Here is a 10,009-nt window from a genome sequence, read left to right as displayed (position 1 = left end):
ACAGCATTTCATTCTATGAGCACACCACTATTATCATTCTCCTACTGATGGACATTTAAACCGTTTCTTTCTTTTCTTTTCTTTGCTGCAATAGACATTTTAATGCATTTGCTGAAACATAAGAAACATTCTCCATCTAGGACTAGAATTTCTGCATTAAAAGGTGTAACCAGCTTTCTGGTGGAGATGACCTCCCCATGATAACATGACTCTTGCAAAGGATCTCATTCATCCCTCTCCAGAAGAGTGAGAAGAAGAAACACAAGAAGAAGTGCCTGGTACAGAGCCCCAATTCCTATTTCATGGATGTGAAATGCCCAGGTTGCTATAAAATCACCACCGTCTTTAGCCATGCACAAACAGTAGTTTTGTGTCCTGGCTGCCCTATTGTCCTCTGCCAGCCTACAGGAGGAAAAGCAAGGCTTACAGAAGGATGCTCCTTCAGATGGAAGCAGCACTAAAAGCACCCAGAATCAAGATGAATGGGAAACCATCCCAATAAACGCATTTTGGATACATCCTGTTTATTGTCTTGTTTTACTGCTAGGAAGTTCCTACCTCACGTATTCAGGAGCAACTCTAGAGTCAGTTGGGGCAATGTGTGAAATCAAACGAAGGCAGTTTCCAAGTCAAAAGTCCACAGGGCTGAATATAAGGACTCCTTACCAAGAAAGAGGAAAGCTGTTGATGCCAACACCGCAAAGAGGGTAAAGAGGAAAATCTGGTAAGAACCCATGAACTTCTGGAGGACACCTGAATCTCCACACTGATCTACGCATTGGCAGAATAAAAGAAGATAATAGTTATTTAATACATCCAGGACAGACGCCGCATTTAAAATCTTGTGTGGTCTTAACAGTATCTAGCTGAAGCACTCAAAACCTAGCCCTCTAAGAAATTCTTTTGCTTCTTACCAGAGAAAAAGGGGTGAACTGTACTTGGCTCCTCTACCTCTTTTTGGCTTTTTACCTCTCTAATGTAATAAACTACAATTATTGAGCCTCTCATTTCTTTTCAGCTTACAAAAGAATATTTCAATTCTCTGTCACTTTAAAATGCCTGTTACCTTTCCTGTGCACTTTAACTCCAGGTAACATGCTTCCCTTCACCAAGTTTGTGACAATGTGCGGTGATTCAACTTCTACTTTTAATCCCTCTAACCTAAAACATTTCCTTGGATCACCAATGATCTCTTATATCCAGGGGCCACTTGTCCTTTTTTATTCAGGTGTCATTTCTAGGGAACATTCTGATTTGTATATAACCTTGTCCTCAATAAATCTTCAGACTTGTGTCTTTGAAGCGTTAAAAAAAAAAGGTGTAACTAAATTGTTTCTTAAAGCTGTTGTACTGATCTACACTCCTTTCAGAAGTGAATGAGTCTGTTGTTCCACGTCCTTATCCATACTTGGAAGGGCATTCATTTTATAAATTAATTTGGCGACAACTGGCATCTTTATAATGAGTCTTCCAGTTCATGAACACTGCCTTTTTTCCCATTTATTAAGACTTTTTTCTTTTCAGTAATTGTAATTCCTCCAAAAATTTCTTGTACATATTTTGGTTAGGCATACCACTAGGTATCTTGAAGCTTTTATTACTATTGAAAATGGGACCCTTTATTAATTTTTCTAATTGGTTATTACCGGTGAATAAGATTTCTATATATTGATTTTGTGTCTAGGGAAACTGGTAAGCTCTTCCTATATATTTTCTACTTAAAAAAACTCAAGAAAATCATATTGTATGCAAATAAGGACATATCTTTCCAACATTCACAACATTTTTCTTATCTTGTTGCATTGGCTAGAATCTCCTGTACAATGCTGAATATGAATGGTGAGAAAAGGCATCTTTATCTTTTTCATGTCTTTACTGAAAAGAAGCCTAGAGTCTTATTGTTAAGGATAGTTTTTGCTGGACTATTTTGATAGATGCTCTTTATCAAGTTAAGGAAATTCCCTTCTAAGTTTCCTGAGAAGTCTATTCAATCATGAACAAGCACTAAATTCTGACAACTAACTTTTCTGTTTCTTACAGATTGTAGGTATTATTGATCTGTTAACATGATTTATTACATTAACATATTTTCTGATGTTGGATCATTCTTAATTTCATGCATAAACTCTACTTAGAATGTAAATATTTGAAATAGATTTGCAACTATTCCATAAGCATCTGTGTTTATAAATTGGACTGTTTTATAATTTTCCTTTCTTGTATTCTTCTTGTCTGGTTTGGGTATTTAGGTTATATTATCATTGTAAAAGTAGACAGCTTTTCCCAATTTTCTATTCTCTTAAACAGTTTATTAATATTAGGATTATCTACTTCTTAGAAGTTGAATAAAGTACAGATGTAAACCACCTAAGCCTGATATTTTGGAGAGATGAGGTCTTGGTTATCAGCTTAAGTTCTTTAATGATTTTTGCTTTTTGGTATTTTCTATATTTTTTCAAGTAGTTTTGGCAAATTATATTTACCTAGAAAACTATGTCTTTTCCCAATCCAAATTTTATCATAAAATTCTTCAGAGTATAATCTTATGATTTTTATTATCTATTACACATCTGTAGTTATAGTTCCCTTTCTTTCAAAATATTATTTGTAGCTCTTTTTTGAAAAAAAAGAAACTTAACTAGGGATTTATCTATTTTATAACTCTTTTTGATCCTCTAAATTGCTTTCTATTTCATTTTGTTTGTCCTCTTAGTTTCCTTACTTTTACTTTTCTAAAGGCTTATTTTCTTCCTTGTCCATCTTCTTGAGATGGACATGCATAGACAGTAATAGTCGTCTACACAATATGTAAAGAACAATATGTATTGTTCTTTATTAGCATAACCCCTATTTAGTTTGGGAAATCAATATGCCAAGCTAAAAGACAAACAAATTATGTTTTTCAGACTCCCCTGCAGCTAGGAAATGCCATATGACACACTTGTTACCAATGACATATAAGTGGAACTTACTGGGTAGGGCTTCCAGAAAAACTCTTTAATTACAGATAGCAGACTCAGCTGGTACATGCCTCTTTCATAACCTGTCCTTTTCTTCCTCATCATGTTTGGAATGTGCATACAAAACTGGAAGTAGAGCAGCCACCTTACAACCATGAGGCAGCTAGCATGAGTATGAAAACTAAGTTTAGATGAGTCAAAAGTTAGAAGAGCCTGGGCTATCATGGCATCATGGAACCTCCACATCTGATTTGAACTGTCTACCTCCAAATGAAATCAAGTCCCCCATAAAACTGTGTTCCTCTGAGACAGGAGGGAAGAGGGCAGGGCACAACCATTAAAAGAATGATACAACCATTAAGAACAGAATATGACATAAACTGGTTAGAAACTATTAGGCCCTAGATGGTGGAAGATTTGACTTCCAGTGGACCTTGATCCTCATTACACACTCACTGTAATAATTAGCATGCTAAATGACATACCCACAGGCACCATGACACTTCCAAGGCCAACCATAAAAGGCCAAAAAGTGGGCAGTGGCCCAATTCCTGGAAATCCCCGCCCCTTCCCCAACATAATTGGAATACTTCCAAGTTATTAGCCTATGAAATTACCCAGCCCACAAAAACTAACGATCCCATATTTTGGGGCTGCTCTTGCCTTTTGAGATAAGACTGTATTCTGTCTATGGTATGTGTATCTCTCTAAATAAATCCATTTCTTACCTATCACTTTGTCTCTCACTGAATTCTTTCTGCTATGAGGCATAAAGAACCTAAGCTTCATTAAATCCTGAGACCAGGTGTGCGATTTCAATGAAAAGACAGTGGGTTCAAGTCCAAGTCTGAATTTTGGCTGGGTTTGAGTCCCATCTGAGGTGTGATTGGGTTCAAGTCCCAATCTGAGGTGTGCGGTTTCACCTCTGCAAAGTTTATGATTAACCTCTCCAACCAAAACTTTATTTCCTTTTTTATCCTGCACCAGTTTCCCTCAGGATTGAGGAGTATCAAAGAAAAGGGGAGACTGAAACTGAGCAGGACCCTGCAGCACCCTCCCAGGTACAAAAGCCTTTCTGTGTCCCCTGTTTCCTGTTTGTAGAAAAAGGCTTTAGTGTCCTAGGCCTTCCATGATTTCCAAAGAGCAGAGCCAGTTATGATTTAGGGAAGTGAGGGAATGCAGAAACAAAGGAAAGGCAGTCAAGAAACAACAGTTCAGCAATCAGAGTCCTAGTTCCTCTTCAAGGGATATAAGTAACCATCTGATGCATATCTTTGAGTTGTTCTGCAGGAACTAAGACTCCCACCCAGGTGGAGGATGGTGACTACATGCTGACCACAAGCACAGAGACCCCAGACTGGCTGGAACCAGAAGGTTGGTGATTAAGATTCCTGAAACACAACACTGTTTCCTCACCACCAACCAATCAGAAGAAGATCACGCCCTCCACAACCTTCAGCCCAAATGTTGCCTTTAAAAACCTTATAGTCCAGCCAGCCAGGAAGATGGATCTGAGAAAAACCTATGTCTCATATCTTTTTGGTTGGCACCCTCTTATCAATAAACTGCTCCAAACTCTGATGTTTCAGTTTGTTTGGCCTCACTGTGCATCAGTACAGGAACCTGAGTTTGACAAAACAAACTTCTTGCTACATGACAAGATTAAACCTCTAGGTCATTTAACCCATGATCATTTACACATAGCCAAATGCCATTTTAAATAATACAATATTCATCTTTCATTTTATTTATTTTATTTTATTTTTATTTTTTTTGCAGTACGCGGGCCTCTCACTGTTGTGGCCTCTCCCGTTGCGGAGCACAGGCTCCGGACACGCAGGCTCAGCGGCCATTGCTCATGGGCCTAGCCGCTCCGCGGCATATGGGAACTTCCCGGACTGGGGCACGAACCCATGTCCCCTGCATCGGCAGGCGGACTCTCAACCACTGTGCCACCAGGGTAGCCCATTTTTTTTTTATTTTTAATAAATGTATTTAAGGTCATAAATTTTCCTGAAAGAAAAGCTTTCTTGACTAAACTGAGAGATCAACTGTGCTGGTCCAGACCAGAAAGACCACCTAGCCAACCCCAAAAGTAGTGATATAAATGAAAATGGCCATGGTTTAAGTCCCTAAATTTGGGGCTGGTCTGTTATACAGTAAAAGCTAACTAATACAGAAATTGGTTTCAAGAGTCGGGTGCTGCCATAGCAAAATCCTAAAACATGTGGTGTTGGCTTTGGAATAGGGCAGTGACCAGAAAATCAGTAAGGAAACAGACTGCAAAGGTTGCAAAAATGAAAAAACAAACCCAAAAACCCACCTGCTGTAGCAGGTCTGGAAGATGACGACTCCTACTATGTAGAGACAGAACAGTTGGTAAAAGTGAAGTTGACACTACCTTGAGAGGAAAAAAAATGAACCTAATGAACTTTCGGTTACAGCTAAGTAGATCTCCAGAGAGAATTTGGAAAGTGCCACTTGGGTACTCTTAACTGCATATGATAAAATATGACAAGACAGAAGAATGGGCAAAAGAAGGAAATGTTCAGTTTGCAACCAGAATTTAGATGGAATACAGAGGGCCCAGGGCCTGCTGTGTTGGAAAATGAAACTCTCATCTCCAGTCTCCCCATGTCTGAATAGTCTTCAAGCACAAGATTCTTAAAGTAAAAGGAGACCTTAGGACAAAGAGAAAAGCAAGGGTATGGCCACTTGTTAAGACCTCTGAAAGATTTAAGAAAGTGCCTTAGTATACTTTCTCAACTAGACGAAAAGGCATGACAGAAGCCTAATCCCAAATCACAGCAAATAAATCTAGAGAAAAAATAATTGTGGGTATAGCTTTTGTTGAATAAAGGAGACTATAATCTGTTACACTGAAAGCCCAAAATGTTAAAGAAAACAAAAACAAAACAAAACTATACCAGCAAAAGCACCATCAGCTTGGACTAGAGGGAACTAAGATTGATTAAACTGCAAAGAAGTCTCTAGGCTCTCAACTACCTATGGGCAGGAAGCCAGATGAGAAAGCTGCTGAACTGTTAACATGGCCATTTCTTATGGAAAGGAAAGATTTCTCAAGATGAGGAACCAAGGGACTAGAGAATGGAGTCTAGGGCCTTGGAGAACAATGGAATGGGAAGGGACTCCCATAAAGCAGAACTGAGCCCTAATCAGGGCCTAGGGGGAATTTTAGACCAGTGATTTTATGTATCCTCTGATCTTCCCCCTTTTGAAGGGATGCGTCTGTTCAGTTAACCTGTCTCTGTCTCACCACTGTATGTCAGGTGTGCAGGGAGAAGGTGACTTGTCATTTTAATTCACAGATCTCTGAATCAAGAGGTGCCTTACCCAAGGAGCCACATCTAAGGATCCTCATTCATCCTGATGTGATAAGATCATGAGATCGCATCCTTCCAGCCTGATGCTATATGTAGGATGAGACATGTAAAGCGGGAGAAATGTGAATAATTTGTGGCAAAGGAGCAAACTGTGGTAGATTCTCAAACCAGCCACACACGTATATACAATGGAATATCACTCAGCCATAAAAAGAAACAAAATTGAGTCATTTGTAGGGAGGTGGATGGATCTAGAGTCTGTCATAGAGAGTGAAGTAAGTCAGAAAGAGAAAAACAAATACCGTATGCTAACACATATATATGGAATCTTAAAAAAAAAAATGGTTCTGAAGAACCTAGGGGCAGGACAGGAATAAAGCAGCAGACGTAGAGAATGGACATGAGGACACGGGGAGTGGGAAGGGTAAGCTGGGACGAAGTAAGAGAGTGGCATGGACATATATACACTACCAAATGTAAAACAGATAGCTTGTGGGAAGCAGCCACATAGCATAGGGGGATCAGCTCAGTGCTTTGTGACCACCTAGAGGGGTGGGATAGGGAGGGTGGGAGGGAGGGAGATGCAAGAGAGAGGAGACATGGGGATATATGTATACGTATAGCTGATTCACTTTGTTATAAAGCAGAAACTAACACACCATTGTAAAGCAATTATATTCCAATAAAGATGTTAAAAAAAATTTTTTAATTAAACAAAATAAAAGCAGCCACAAATTCTTTTCCTCCTACCAAGGGGTGGAGTCTGTTTCTCCACCCCTTGAATCTGGGCTTGGCCTCGTGACTTGTTTTTGCTAACAGGACATTAGTAAATGTAATACAAACAGAAGATTAAAAAGTGCTTGCAAAAGGAGGCTTGCTCTCTGGCTGCATTTGGAAACCTGGACTATCATGTGAACAGCCTCAGTAGACAATTTGGAAGATGAGAGGCAATTTGGAAGAGAACTAAGGCATCCCAGCATGCAGGCCGTCAGCTTCCAGACACTGAAGCTATCCTAGATCATCTAGCCAGCCACCAGCCCATCACAGACGTGTGTGATGGTCAAGATGGTCAAGATCAGCTGAGCTGGCCCAGATTTTTAAAACTACACAGCTACCCCAAAGACTCTAGAGTGTTTCTTTTAAGCCGTTAAGTTTTGTAGTGGTTTGTTATGCAGCAAACCTCAACTGTTACAATTATAATTTTTTTTTACATAGTCCATAATTATCATCTTCCTAACTCTGAATATGGCTTTAACATCCCTCCCCCTCCAGAACAGCCTGCCCCATATTGCTATTGTCGCCTAATTTTCATTTTAATCATATTTTAAAATCACACACACACACACACACACACACTCAGGAATTTTTTATAGGTTAACAGCTAAATGAATATAAATATATTTAATCAATTTCTGTGTTCACTGTTGTTTCTTATATTGTGCATCCTTTCTCATTGTTTGATTTTTTTCCTTCTAAAGTATATCTTCTAATAGTTCTTTTAATGAGAGTCTTGAGTTTATACCTTTGGTCTTTATTTTTCTCTCACTGCTGTAGGATAGTTTGTCTAGGCATAGTATTCTAGGTCCAACACTTAGAAGTTGTAAGTCTGTTTTCTTCTCCTGCTGCTAAAACATCTATTAGTCATTTATTTATACATGATTTTTTTTTTTTTTTTGGGTACATGGGTCTCTCACTGTTGTGGCCTCTCCTGTTGCGGAGCACAGGCTCCGGACGTGCAGGCTCAGCAGCCATGGCTCACGGGCCCAGCCGCTCCGCGGCATGTGGGATCTTCTCGGATCGGGGCACAAACTTGTGTCCCCTGCATCGGCAGGCGGACTCTCAACCACTGCGCCACCAGGGAAGCCCCATGACATATTTTTAACTCTGATTTTTAATTGGTTGCTATGGACTGAATATTTGTGTCCCCCCTAAATTCATATGATGAAGCCTCAACTCCCAATGTGACTGTATTTGGAGACCGGACCTTTATGGAGGTAATTAGGGTTAAATGAAGTCATAACAGTGGGGCCCTGATCAGATAGGATCAGTGTCCTTAGAAGAATAGACAGGAGAGAGCTCGCATTCTCTCTCTCCCTGCTACGTCAGGACACAGTGAGAAGGCGGCCATCTACAAGCCAGGAAGACAGTTCTCACCAGAAACGAAATCAGTTTTGATCTTGGACTTCCCAGCCTCCAAAACTGTGAGAAATAAATGTCTGTTGTTTAAACCACCCAGTCTATGGCACGTTGTTATGGCAGCCCAAGCAGCTTCATATACTGGTCTCCCTCCTGCCCTGGATAGTATGCAGTTTCACTGCACTATGTGTAATTGTGGGTTAACTTTTATTTAACCTCCGTAGTATTCGGAGATACTTTTGATCCAAGAATTCATAGTCAGTCAACTCTGGAAAATTATTAGCCACGTATTTAAATATTGCTTCTCTTTCATTCCCTCTGTTCTCTCTTTAACTTTTATTATAGAATGTTGAAGCCAGTCAATTTATCTTTCATATCTCTAAACTTACAGGGTAAGTTTCTCTGTACTGCTTTCCAATCTGTTAACTTACTTCAGTGGTATCTAGGAATCAGTGTACCCTATCTATTGTATCTTTATTTCAATAACTACAGTTCTCATTTCACATTTTAATTTTTTATATATATCTGATCTTATTTATGCTTTTTTTCATAATTTCTTGTTTTTTCATGAAAGTTATGCCTTTTTTCTTAGGGCAGGGCATATCCTCTACCTACTTATTATAAAGTTATTTTCAGACTAGTCTATAAAATTAATTTCATTTGGGATAATTTCTTATTCTTACAGTTGATTCTGTTACCTGATTTATTTGCAATTTTGGAGTTGCAAGTTCCTTTTGAGTCTGTTCTTCTCACTTTTGTTACTTTGTTCCCCTCTCTCTGACCCCACTTCTCCTTGACCCTCCGAGCCCCCAGTGCAGAAGCAGGTTGGGTGTTACAGTCCCACAAGAACATGGCAGGCGCGGTCACAGAACCAGCAGGCAGCTGGGCTCAGTTCCTGGTAGCAAGGCTATGTACTTGTTCTTGCCTTCCTTAGCCCACAACTGCTGTCCCAGTCTCCTCCCTCCCTCTCACACGCCCAGCCTTCCTTCCTGACTTGGTGAGCTCTTCTTCAGCCCTGGCTTCAAGCCTTACTCTGGTTTCTCAATGCCTGCAGAGCACTCTTATTTTTCTGGTCCCTTTATTTCATAGGAGCCAAACTCTTCATAGCCACTGCCTCCAACCAACCTACAGCACAAGAAACTTCAGTCTCTGATCACCTTTTTGCAATTCTCTTCTTTTATGATCCACAGAGATGGTTACTTCACATCTGAGGCTGGTGATGTTCATTTTTTGTTTCTCTTTCCTTTTGTCCCTCAGAGACATGAGTTTGGGGAATCAGTTTTCAAAATGTAAACAAAATGTACATTAGGAATCTGGTCCTCCTTCCCAAAGTTGCACGTGCCCCCAAAATGAAACTTTAAAAAAGGACAAGGGGATCATACGTGAATGCCAATCCTTTCTCTCTTGAGGCAGAGAAGCATCTCCACCTCACTAAAGCCTCTCTGTCCAAAAGGCAAGCACGGTGAGGACGGCAAAGAGAACCACTGCTCTTGGCTACCATATACCCTGGAGATCTGGGAACTTCTCCTTTTAGATCTAAGCTATTTATTGATCAAACGAACCAGAACA

The 10,009-nt window shown here is 39.8% G+C and overlaps 1 pseudogene; it reads left to right on the top strand.

The window, feature by feature from the left end:
• Positions 1-205: 205 nt before the first annotated feature.
• On the top strand, positions 206-461 carry LOC136122527 (small ribosomal subunit protein eS27-like; annotated as a pseudogene).
• The last annotated feature ends 9,548 nt before the right edge of the window (positions 462-10,009 follow it).

This window comes from Phocoena phocoena, chromosome 4 (assembly GCF_963924675.1).
Source record: "Phocoena phocoena chromosome 4, mPhoPho1.1, whole genome shotgun sequence".
NCBI classification, from domain to species: domain Eukaryota; kingdom Metazoa; phylum Chordata; class Mammalia; order Artiodactyla; family Phocoenidae; genus Phocoena; species Phocoena phocoena.
The sequence above is the reverse complement of the archived record's forward strand: the minus strand, read 5'-3'. Positions and strand labels throughout refer to the sequence as shown.